This window comes from Octopus sinensis, linkage group LG1 (assembly GCF_006345805.1).
Source record: "Octopus sinensis linkage group LG1, ASM634580v1, whole genome shotgun sequence".
In the NCBI taxonomy this organism is placed as follows: Eukaryota; Metazoa; Mollusca; class Cephalopoda; order Octopoda; family Octopodidae; genus Octopus; species Octopus sinensis.
This window is the reverse complement of record NC_042997.1, coordinates 22,613,434-22,626,140: the sequence shown is the minus strand read 5'-3', so window position 1 is coordinate 22,626,140 and position 12,707 is coordinate 22,613,434. Positions and strand designations below refer to the sequence as shown.

Genomic DNA, 12,707 nt, shown 5'->3' with positions numbered 1-12,707 from the left:
ATATACTTTAGATCTTATATTCGTCCTAAAAAACTTTGTATGGAGTGAAAGGTTACCGCTATGGAAATATATACACACACATTATACATACATCTGTGTATAGATGAATATATAAATACATTTGAATATCTATATACACTTTTGGGCGATCTTTCTGCTACTTGGATATAGGTCTTATATTCGTTGTAAAAAACTTTCCTGTCACACACTCACGCACACGCACGCATCCTCACACACACACACATGCACACACACACACACACTCACACACACACGTTAGCTTACAATTTTATTTATATATTTGCGTGTCTATGTGTGTAAAGTGGAAGTGGGAATGTAGAGTGAAATAGTCACTCACTACAGAAAGTGAATTAGTTTCACTTTATTCGTTGCACACTGTGTGTGTGCGTTTGCGTGTACTGTATCCCACACTAAGAGAAGCATTTGACTCATACACCACAATGTGAGTTTTCTCTAAATTTTGCTTAATTGGGGTTGAAATTTTAAAAAGTGGACCTGTCACGACCCGATGCATTCTACTCTTAAAAATGCTAGGTAAATTGTAATTGAAGAAATCCTATATTGTAGATTTCTATAAGATACAAAGGGAAGCAGATAAAATCTGCCTTTTATAATAAGAGATATATATTTTGGGTTGTTCCATAAATAATGCAGTGTTTTTCAATTGCATGATCTAAAAGTTGGAGGGGGATGGGATAAACTACCTGCATCAACTTGCTATAAAAGCAGGTAGTAATTTTACCTTGTACTTATTCTTAGTGCAAGTTTTGAAGAGTGCAGTTCGATTTTAACAGTTATTTTTACAAAGCTATAACAGAAGTGACAAAGGAGCATATTCTGCATATTTTGCTTTATGAGTTCAATAAGGACAACAATGCAATGGAAAGTGTGAGGAATATTAAATGCAGTATATGGGGAATGGACAATAAGCATAAGCCAGTGTCAACAGTTGTATCAGAAATTCTGAGCTGGAAACTACAGCCTAGAAATTAAGCCTTGTCCTGGAAGATCTGTGGAGCTCGATGAGGATATCCTGCAAACCCTGGTAGAACAAAAATTCCATCATAACTGTTGAAGAACTAGCAGAGAAGCTTGGATTTTGGTCATTCAACCCTTTATCAACACCTGTGTGCCACCAGAAAAGTCAGCAAATTGGATCAAAAGGTTCCTCACAAACTTTCCAAGTCTAATCATGCACAGAGAGTGGATATGTGCTCTTCTTTGCTGTCATGTCTCACCAATGAACTTGTTTTGGACCGACTGGTGATGAGAAATGGGTTCTCTATAAAAATGTCAAGCAATGAAGACAGTGGGTAGGGAAAGGAGAAACACTTGCACCCTAGGCTAAAGAAGGTTTTCACCCACGTAAGGTGTTGTTATCTGGTTGGTGGGATATGAAAGGGTTAATCCACTTTGAAGTTTTAAACCCAAACAAAATGATAACAAAGGAGATCTACTGCAAGCAGATTGAGCAGCTTAAGTCATTGCTAGAAGAAAAACGACCATCTTTGGTTTCAAGACAAAAGGTGTTTTTCCATCAGGATACTGCTCAGCCACATACAGTAAGGATGACATTCCAAAGGCTGGAGTAGTTTGAATGGGAAACAATGCCCCACCCACCATATTTGCCAGACACTGCCCCATGTGATTATCATTTATTCTGCAGTCTTCAAAATAATTTGGACAGAAAAAATATGAATTCTGTAGACAAGGTAAGAACAGTACTGAAGGAGTATTTTTTGTCATGGACAAGTGAATTTTGGAAGAGGGGCCTTGGAAGTCTGCCAGATGGAAAAGCATTGTAGAAGATGAAGGAAAGTATATTATAGATTAAAAAACTTTATCTTAATTTTGAAAAATAAAAGAAGTATAAAAAACTGCATTATTTATAGGATGACCTAATATATACAATTGAAAACCAAGAGGAGAGTGTAGATTTATTCACATCCCAAACTTTCCTCTTGGTTTTCAATTGTATATTCTATGGATCATTTGCAATTCAGAATAGGAACAAGGAACCATCTGACAACTGAAGCTTACAAGTGTCAGTATCTATTTAACTCTTCATGGGCAAGCTGGGTCCCTTGGAACCCCCCAAAATTTCAAAAGTTACACAACTTTTTCTCTTTCTCTTTTACTTGTTTCAGTCATTTGACTGCGGCCATGCTGGAGCACCGTCTTTAGTCGAGCAAATCGACCCCGGGACTTATTCTTTGTAAGCCCAGTACTTATTCTATCGGTCTCTTTTGCTGAACCGCTAAGTGACGGGGATGTAAACACACCAGCATCGGTTGTCAAGCAATGCTAGGGGAACAACACAGACATCATCATCATCGTTTAGCGTCCGCTTTCCATGCTAGCATGGGTTGGACGGGTCAACTGGGGTCTGTGAAGCTGGAAGGCTTCGTCAGGCCCAGTCAGATCTGGCAGTGTTTCTACGGCTGGATGCCCTTCCTAACGCCAATAACATATCCACAGACACATATATATATATATATATATATACGACAGGCTTCTTTCAGTTTCCGTCTACCAAATCCACTCACAAGGCATTGGTCGGCCCGGGGCTATAGCAGAAGACACTTGCCCAAGATGCCACGCAGTGGGACTGAACCCAGAACCATGTGGTTGGTTAACAAGCTACTTACCACACAGCCACTCCTGTGCCTTTTACATTTTTTGTCTAAAAATTTTTATATCTCATGACTTTTATTGTCAATAGTTTATATATGCACGTACAAATTTTGAGTTAAAATTTTCAGTCATATGAATGTTATAGCATAAAATATGGTCAATGGGGGTAAGACTGGACCCCATTGGCCTTCTGTCAAATTATTTCTTTTTGTTCTTTTTTTATGTATTCTGATGAAGTGTAAGTCAATTTTCCTCATATTTGTACAGGTATTAATCGACATACTAAATAATTTTGTTTTATTTTATATTTAGTGCTATATGTATAGTTTATAAAACTATAAAAATTGTTGATTTCTTCAATAAATTATATTTTAATTCCCCTCCATTAAATGCTAATAATTACAAATATATACCTATAGAGTGCTAAATTTCTTGTTCTGTATCATGCACTCACACATATATACAAGAATAAACAAATATTACCTTATGGATAGTGTGGAAATGCACAAAATTAAAAGGGGGACCCTTGGGATTCCAATGGCCTTTTGTGTAATTCCAATCCTGCCTGCCCATGAAGGCTTAAGCTTGAGTATTATGTATTTGGACCATTGTGGACAGCCTGCATGCCAGGATAATTTATCCCATATCATCATCATCGTTTAGCGTCCGTTTTCCATGCTAGCATGGGTTGGATGGTTCTACTGGGGTCTGTGAAGCCAGAAGGCTTCATCAGGCCCAGTCAAATCTGGCAGTGTTTCTACGGCTGGATGCCCTTCCTAACGCCAACCACTCCATGAGTGTAGTGGGTGCTTTTTATGTGCCACCCGCACAGGTGCCAGACAGAGCTGGCAAACGGCCACGAATGGATGGTGCTTTCTATGTGCCACCGGCACAAGGGCCAAGCGAGGCTGGCAACGGACACGAACGGATGGTGCTTTTTACGTGCCATCGGCACAAGGCCAGTCGAGGCGGTGCTGGCAACGGTCGCGAAACGGAAGGTTCTCTTACATGCCACCGGCACTGGTAACACATCTGCAATTTCCATTGATCGATTTCGATTCTGATCCATATATATATATATATATGTGTGTGTGTGTGTGTGTGTGTGTGTGTGTGTGTGTGTGTGTGGTGTGTGTGTGTGTGTGTGTGTGTGTGTGTGTGTGAGTGTGTGTGTGTGTGTGTAGCTGTTTTTAGCAATGGAAGAAGTATTACTTCAGAATAGCAATCTGTGCATTATACTTAAAACAGATAAATCATTAAAAACTGCTTAAACTGTGGTATTCGTTTTGAGAAAACATCTCTCGTAGATATGTTAAAAGCACAAAAATATAACAACAGCAGACGAAAATCGTCCACCAGTGGCATTGCTAAATATGTATTTCTGCTTCTTGGAGCTTTGTCAGTAGCAAGTATCCATTGGTGCCTCATTCTAAATAAAAATTACCTGTATGAGTTAGACAATGATTGAAAAGTAATTGATATTACATTTAGCTGGCAGGCTGAATAACAATTTGTTATTAGTGACAGAAGTATGTTCAAAATAGCAACCTGTATTTCATACTTAATGCAGATGATGGTGTGTGAGGAATATTAATGCAGTATACAAGGATTGGACATTAAGCATAAACCAGTGTCAACGGTGATTCCAGAAATTCTAGCCTAGAAGACAAGCCTTGTCCCAGATTTGTAGTGCTCGACAAGGATGTCCTGCAAACACTGGTGGAGCAAAACCCCATGGTAACTGTTGAGAAACTAGCAGAAAAGCCTGGATTTGATCATTCAACCATCCACTGACACCTTTGTGGGTCAATGGGTTCCTCTCACTTTCCAAGTGTAATCACGTGCAGCCCAGGCTTAAGAAAGGCTTCACCCATGTAAGATGTTATCTGTTTGGTGAGATATGAAAAGTTTAGTTAATTTGAACTTTTAAACCCCAACCAAATGATAACAAGGAAATCTACTGTGAGCAGCTTGAGTGGCTTAAGTCAGCGCTACAAGAAAAACGACCATCTTTGGTTTCAAGACGCAAAGTGTTCTTCCATCAGGATAATGCTTGGCCATATACAGCAAGGATAACATTCGAAAGGCTGAAACAGTTTGAATGGGAAATGATGCTCCACCCACCATATTTGCTGGACATTGCCGCATCTGATTATCATTTATTCCAGTTTTTAAAATCATTTGGAGAGAAAAAATATGAATTTTGTAGATGAGGTAAAAACAGTATTGGATTATTTTTTTGTCACAAGTGAATTTTGGAAGAGGGGCTTTGCAAGTCTACCAGATAGATAGAAGAGCATTGTGGAAAATGAAAGTGAGTATATTTTACATTAAAATTTGTGCATCTTAATTTTGAAAAATAAAATAAGTATAAAAAACACATTCATGGGATGACCCAATAGTATTTGCTTTTGCACACTACAGATAAAAATTAGGTGTAACTAATTTTTCCAAACTGAGCATCAAGTAACACTTGATAATTTTAAGAAAACATTCTTTGCAGTGGTATAACAGTCAGTTTGTAAATTAGATATTACAAGATCTAATTCTCTGGATGATATTACATAAAGAGTAAAAGCTGCACCCTAAAGACTTACCTCTCTACAAGACCAAGATATATTTCAGTTTTAATCAACTGTTGATATCTACTAAACTCCAGAGCCACAATGAAGTACTGCAAATCATGAAAGATTGAAAAATAAAGAAACCAATCCACAGAAGTGTAATTAGATATTTTTTATTGCATAGAAAACTGCTGACAGGAGTAATTAAAATATTTACACGAAAGAGAATTAAATACGTTGGTAAAAGTATTCATCATCAGGTTTTCCTGTAGAGAGAAAAACAAAAAAAAATCAATTTGCTGCTTGACAAAATATAACAAATTTAAATTTAATATTTAAGCAATCTTTTACAGATTTATACCACAACAGGTGAACAATCGCGATTGGTTATGTTTCTAATGGATTAATAGCTGGTTCACTGTACCTCTGCTAGTAAATGCAATAAGGGAGTGTGTCTAAATTGGTGCAAAGGACTTTTTGTAAAGCACTTTAAAGAGCACTGTTTTTTTTTCTACCAATATGCATCAAAATAGACACACTTGATGGGCTTTCTACGATAGATGTACAGAAGAAGTTAACAGGGGCATCCACGGACTGTTCAAACTACTCACTAAATGTAATTGATAGGTTTTTGTCTCAGGAATTTAATTAGCCCAAGGAGTGGCTGCAGTAAAATCATAGTGAACAGATTGAGAGAAAGGTAGAAGAGATCCAAGGAGCTGTTGCCTCAGTATAAAAAGCAGATTATAATGGAAATTGTAGTTGTGATACCCGTGCCAGTGGCATTTAAAAAAACACCATCCGAACATGGCCGATGCCAGCGCTGCCTTGACTGGCGTCCGTGCTGGAGGCACGTAAAAAGCACCCACTACACTCATGGAGTGGTTGGCGTTAGGAAGGGCATCCAGCTGTAGAAAAACTGCCAGATCAGACTGGAGCCTGGTGCAGCCTCCTGGCTTCCCAGACCTCCGTCAAACCGTCCAACCCATGCTAGCATGGAAAACGGACGTTAAACGATGATGATGTATGATGCTGCATGCTAAACGAAACATTGACACTGAACATAAAAGATTTAAGGGTAATTGGAGAGAAATGAGGTGGGTATGATACATTGCATATCTAAAATTAGCATGTGTGAAAGGTAAACATGGATGAACTAGAATAGAGGCTGAACATCACATATGTTCAGATATGTAAGGGCATGAGATATTAACATGCATAAAAAGATGGCACACAAATGAGTTGAGAGAAAATCTAATATTTATAAGCAACATTGGTATGGATATGTGGAACGGTAAAGGAATACTGGTGAAAAAGTGTTATGCATATTGTCAGTAAAATGTCTCCATGGCACAAAAAAAAAAAAAAAAAGTAATGAGGTCAGATCTAATGATTAATGGGTTTCACACATGCAACATCCAAGAAATGATTATATGATGCAAGACAGATCACTCCAACACTAAATTTGGTAGTGTTTTTACAAGAGACGATTTTGCATTACAAAGTAAAATATAGACAAGAAAAAAGAAAATTTTTTTACTTGATTATGTAAATTTACATCTTAAAGTTAATTGATCTGTTATAAATAGTACCCAGCACCCAACTGTGCTTATCAAATGTACTTTTGAGGACACATTGGATAATGTGATCTTAGGTGCACTGTAACTAGGCAAAAAAGATGGAATGATAACTGCAAAACTTTTGATAGCTATACTTGGTCTGGTAGGATCTGATGCTAAGTAATAATTTTAGGGTCCTGAATTCTTTTCCTGTTTTCATTAATTATTAATTAACCTTGAAAACAAAAACTTACAAAAATTTAGTTAATGAGAGAAAGGGACGTAACTGTTACTTACCAATAAATTGCAGTCAATCAGAAGATCAGACACAAAATTTCCCCCATATCTAATAGAAATAAGAGAAAATAAAAATCTAACAGACAAGTGCCTCTTTAATACGATTCTTTGTTAACAATTATAATTTTTTAATTATAAATGTTTGAAGAAATTCTAAACCATATAGCATGGAAAAAGGACATAACTAGTCAATCTGATAGGTATAATTAGTATAGGAAATCACCTGCTGTTTTGGACTGAGTGCATTAGAATTCTATTAAGTATTATAGTACCACCTGACTGGCCCTCATGCCAGTGGCACGTAAAAGCACCCACTACAGTCTCGGATTGGTTGGCGTTAAGAAGGGCTTCCAGCTGTAGAAACTCGGCCAGATCAGATTGGAGTCTGGTGCAGCCATCTGGTTTGCCAGCCCTCAGTCAAATAGTCCAACCCATGCTAGCATGGAAAGCGGACGTTAAACGATGATGATGATGTAACTATCTATGTTATAGTAGTTCCCTTCCTGCTAATATTGTTCTACAAATATTCAGGTTGAGCATCAGCTGCATTAATCTAACCTGAGAAAACTTGCAAAAGATTAGAACATCCTACCATTAATGGGGGAAAAAAAAATTTACAAGTTTTATAAGTTTTCAAAATGATTTTATATTTGATAAAATTTTTCTATGAGAAACATCAAGAGTTTAAACTATTGTACACTTGATGTGTGTTATGTGGAAAAACTGTCCAACTAATTTTATTTCTCACCTCAGACATCTATTAACATTTGAGGTATTAAGAATAAACTAATGATTTTCTCATACCAAATAATTTCTTCAATTTTCTACTGATGTTTTCTCCCCAACTGTTGTAGGAGCTCCAACCATTTGTAATAATATGATAGCTTGGGAAAAATTATAGCTTATAATATTTTCTATCAGGAATTTCTCTTAATACATACAGCATACAAAGTAGGACTCCTCTTAGATATTAGGGGAGCAGGTAGCCTCTAGGGTGCTGGTGAATGAACAGAGATAATATAAAAAAGATTTTAATTTTTCAGAGTCAAACTAGTCTTCTCTATCTTATATTTTCTCTGTCCATTCACCAGCACCCAACAGGCTACCTTGATCCCTAATAACTAAAAGGAGTCCATTCTTCAACCTCTCAAATGCTGGCACCACAACAAAAAGCACCTAGTACATTCTGTAATAGGGGAGGTGATTGGAAGTGAATCCAGTTGTAGGGACCCTGTCCAAAATGGAATGTATGAATGAGATGTGCCCTCTAGTATGGAACAGTGGATGTAAAAAAAAAAAAAAATTATTATCCTTTTCAATTGCATAAAAAAGCTACACCCAATATGCCATTACCTCCTGTGATATTTCCTGAAGAAAAATTACACTTATAACTCTCTATCCTAGTGGATAAATTGACCTCACTAAGGCATCTCCATGTTTCCAGTAGTTTCTTTCTGAACTGCACTAATCAAGACAAGTGGCCTTATTACTTAGATGCAAGAATGTTACACATGATTTTTCTAAAAACACACCCAACTTTTTTATAACTTGGGTGTGTTGTCAACTGTGGTGCTATTCAGACCTGTTAACGAAAAAAAAAAAGTCTGCTGGGTGTTAACTGTGTGGAAAATTCACAAGATCTGATTTTTTTTCTCCTAACTTTCAGGAAAATGGATATATACTGATTTTTAAAAAATGAAATCCTACGTTTTCAGCTATAGAGAATCTGATACCAAATTTTTTTTCAAAAATCCTCCCCACCCCCTCAGGTTCATTTCTGCAAATTTTTTTTTTTCATATTCGTTTTCTACACAGTTGTTAACACCAGCAGGCTGTTTTTTTAAAATTTTCGATAATGGGTGGTTCTTTACATTGACCAATCAGACCTTATTCTGAGAACATATCACCTGGCTAGTCAAGATAAAATGTATCCAGCATACACTGTAAAGTAGTTGGTGTTAGGAACGGCATCCAACCATAGAAATCATGCTAAAAACTGGAATGTATAAGACATCATCCTTTGCTCTGTCTAGGGGTGCAGTAACTCCAAATAAGAACTTAGGCCATAACGATGTGTCATAACCTGTGCCTGTTTGGAAAGTGAACATAAAATGGTAATGATTATCTTGATATGGTACATTACTTAAATTTCATAAAGTGAGTTCATCAACCAACGCTTCATAGTTAATTCAACTTATCCTTGCTTCCCTCGAAACATCGTGGCTAATTTTTTGATTGATCCTTCAAAAAGCCTTTCTGATCGCCAATATTAAAACTTATGCTTACAAAAACCTGTACTTTTGAAAAACTTACCACTATCGCATAAGTTATGCAAGTGCTTCTGCTTTGATAGACGCTTCATAAGAACTTATAACTCGTGCCAAGTACACAGCACCGCCAAACACAGCCAAACTCTTCACGATTTGCCTTTGAAAACAAAACGAAATTTCGCATTTAAAATTTACTACATAAAAAACAGAACGATGTTCATTTGCATAAACTATTTTGATTAGAACTGCACATTTTTAAAAACAACGAATTCTATGGTATTTTCAAAGATTGATATATTTATCTTTTACTTCCGCTACTACATCACTCAATGATACTTGTACATAGAATCGCAAACCTAGACCTACAATACAGCAATGAAACGGTAAGATGTGTGTGTGTGTGTATATATATATATATATATATATATATAAGAAAATTCAAAGTACCATGGGAAGCGTGAACAACGAAATTTCAACACTTTCTTTAACAAAACAACAAATGAAAAAAAAGGCGGGGAAGAAGGGGAACAACTTTAATTAGGTTTACTGGAAAATATATATCCTCTTTTCCACCAACATTTTAAAACCATTTACATCAATATGGTTTCTTTTAAGTTAACACTAACTCGCTTAATTTAAGATCTTGTACTGAAATATCAATAGAAAGGTAACATTCGTTTTTTTAACTACCATTTCATTCTCACAATTCTTAATTGTCTCCCTTCACATATTTTATCGTCAACTCAGGTGTGATTGTAGAGTGACAGAATAACTGCTGAAATTCCTTGCCAGAATATTTGACAAGAATAAAACTATATTTAGACATGTTTCTATACTAAATAATGACTTACCTCACCGAGGGCTAACACAAAATTGTAAATTATTATCAAAGTATAAACAGAAAAGGGAAACTGAATTAAAATTCTAGAAATTGAATTAAAATTTTACAACGTTTCTACAAAAGTAATTTTGTTTTCACCCGTTAATTGCATAATTTCATTTATTTGTTTCATTCCTGACAAACAAGTATTTGATTCCCACGCTAAGTTTCTCCTTTGACCTTGAGAAAGAAAACTTGTTTTTTATATAACAAACACCTTCAGACGGAAAAAAAAAAAAGCTTCCAAAGGTTTTTTCCTGCAACATTTTTGATATAAACTAGCATAAGACAGCCCTTGATTTCAACTTTCCTTTAATATTTCCCGTTAATTTATAATTTATGTTTCAAATATCAATTTAATAACAATAAAAGTTGTTTTACTAAATTTGTCGTTAATTTTCAAAATTAATTAAAACATGAGCAATGCATTTCAGAAGAAAGGGCGTTTTCTAAAGACAATTTTCTCGTAAAATCTAAAATTTCGGCAATTTAAGAATATTGCAGAAACAGTCATAATATACTAATTATTAATAGCAGCTACATAAAAAAGTTATTACCAATTTTCTGGGAGTTTTACAAGTTAAATAAACGTGCTGGGTGTATATTTAAATGTTACGTTAGTATGAAAGGAATTAGTGAAGCTCCAACTGAGGTAAAATATACAAACAAACGAAATATTGATGGGGACTAGAAGAAAAGAAAAAAGAAAGCAGGAGGCCTCAAAAGAGGGTATCTTATTTCAGTTAATAACCACAAAATTATGAAAATAAGGTTTCCAGTATACATTATGAAAGCTAAAAACTCACATGTGACTACGCACTAGTATTGTTGGTATTTCTCTTTAGAAACTGTTGGAGAACAACACAAACAATAAAGATACATACCATTTCAAAGGATCAGTCCAAAAACTTTTCATGAATTCAACCACTCCAGTAGGAGTGGGAGGTCCTTCAATCTTTTTAGAGTTAGGCGTAGAACCAAAATCCATATTCGAGAAATCCATCTTCGCTCTGCTATGGCAATAAGACAACTTCCGCTATAGGTTCGCACTTTTGATATAAGAAAATAAAAAATGTAAAAAGTTAATTAAAAATAATATATGACAGATTACAACAGTTTAAATGGAATACTGGTTAAATGTGTCACGTAGAAAACGGTTTACTCTTCACGTTTTTCACAAAATTTTGCAATTTTAGAAGTTATTTCGTGTTAAATTTGTGGTATTTGAATAATTTTGACCAATCAATGACGTGTATTCAGCTGAATAACGTTACTGCTGTTCGCGAAAGTAATCGAAGAGCAACAACTTCCGGGTCATCTGTTGTTAAATTCATTTTTGAACCTAGTGTTGTTTATTCTGTTTATTCTTCGGCTTGGCTACTGTGTTTTGGGATATTTTTTATTTCTGCCTGCAATTATTTTCACCACTCTATTTTATTTATTTTTGCTTTATTTTCACCAACTTTTGTTTACTTGCCTGTTGTATTTTATATTTTGTGTTTCGAAGTATGGAAGCAGCCAAATCATATATATTTCTTAATTACCCACAAGGGGATAAACATAGAGGGGAAAAACAAGGACAGACAAAGGTATTAAGTCGATTACATCGACTTCAGTGCGTAACTGGTACTTAATTTATCGACCCCGAAAGGATGAAAGTCAAAGTCAACCTCAGTGCGTAACTAGTACTTAATTTATCGACCCCGAAAGGATGAAAAGCAAAGTCGACCTCGGCGGAATTTGAACTCAGAACGTAACGGCAGACGAAATACCTATTTCTTTTCTACCCACAAGAGGCTAAACACAGAGGGGACAAACAAAGACAGACAAACGGATTAAGTTGATTATATCGACCCCAGTGCGTAACTGGTACTTACTTAATCGACCCCGAAAGGATGAAAAGCAACGTCGACCTCGGCGGAATTTGAACTCAGAACGTAACGGCAGACGAAATACCGCTAAGAATTTCGCCCGGCGTGCTAACGTTTCTGCCAGCTCGCTGCCTTTAGAGCAGCCAAATCATATAGCCTCAGCAATTTACCGTTTTATGATTGACTCCTATCTCTGCGATGTGGCGGAGAAGATACGAAAAGTGCGATCTTTTCGAAACCTTATTACCATATATTGCAAGATTTTCAAATCTTGATTAAATGTATTGGTGTATGTGTGTTTGTTGATGTATCTTTGTCTATTGTATCTCTGCCAAGTGTTTGAATCGAGAAAAAAAAGTGTAATAGGTGTAAAACAACGTAGTAAACGAATATGAAAAGAAAAAAAAAAACGCGCTGGCGAACGGGTGTGGGGGAGAAGACTCGGAAAATTCACGCGATCAATCTCACAGGATCCGAAAACTCAACGTTAACACCCGGTCACAAAAATGAAAAAAAAATGTGCTCCTCTCTCCGTTCGTCGGCGAAATTTTTTTTCATATTCGTTTACTACACATTATTTTACACCTAGTACACTATTTTGTTTTTCAATT

General features: G+C 36.0%; 1 long non-coding RNA gene across 2 annotated transcripts; it reads right to left on the bottom strand.

Moving 5' to 3' along the window:
• Positions 1–5,376: 5,376 nt before the first annotated feature.
• LOC115217167 lies at positions 5,377–12,565 on the bottom strand. 2 transcript variants are annotated; one of them, XR_005003373.1, is made up of 5 exons: positions 12,551–12,565; positions 11,110–11,274; positions 9,389–9,502; positions 7,076–7,124; positions 5,377–5,485 (listed from the first exon to the last, which is right to left on the bottom strand). It is a non-coding gene; the product is annotated as an uncharacterized LOC115217167 (long non-coding RNA). The 2 variants fall into 2 exon arrangements; XR_003882159.2 differs by lacking the exon at positions 12,551–12,565 and adding an exon at positions 12,267–12,281.
• Positions 12,566–12,707: the final 142 nt, after the last annotated feature.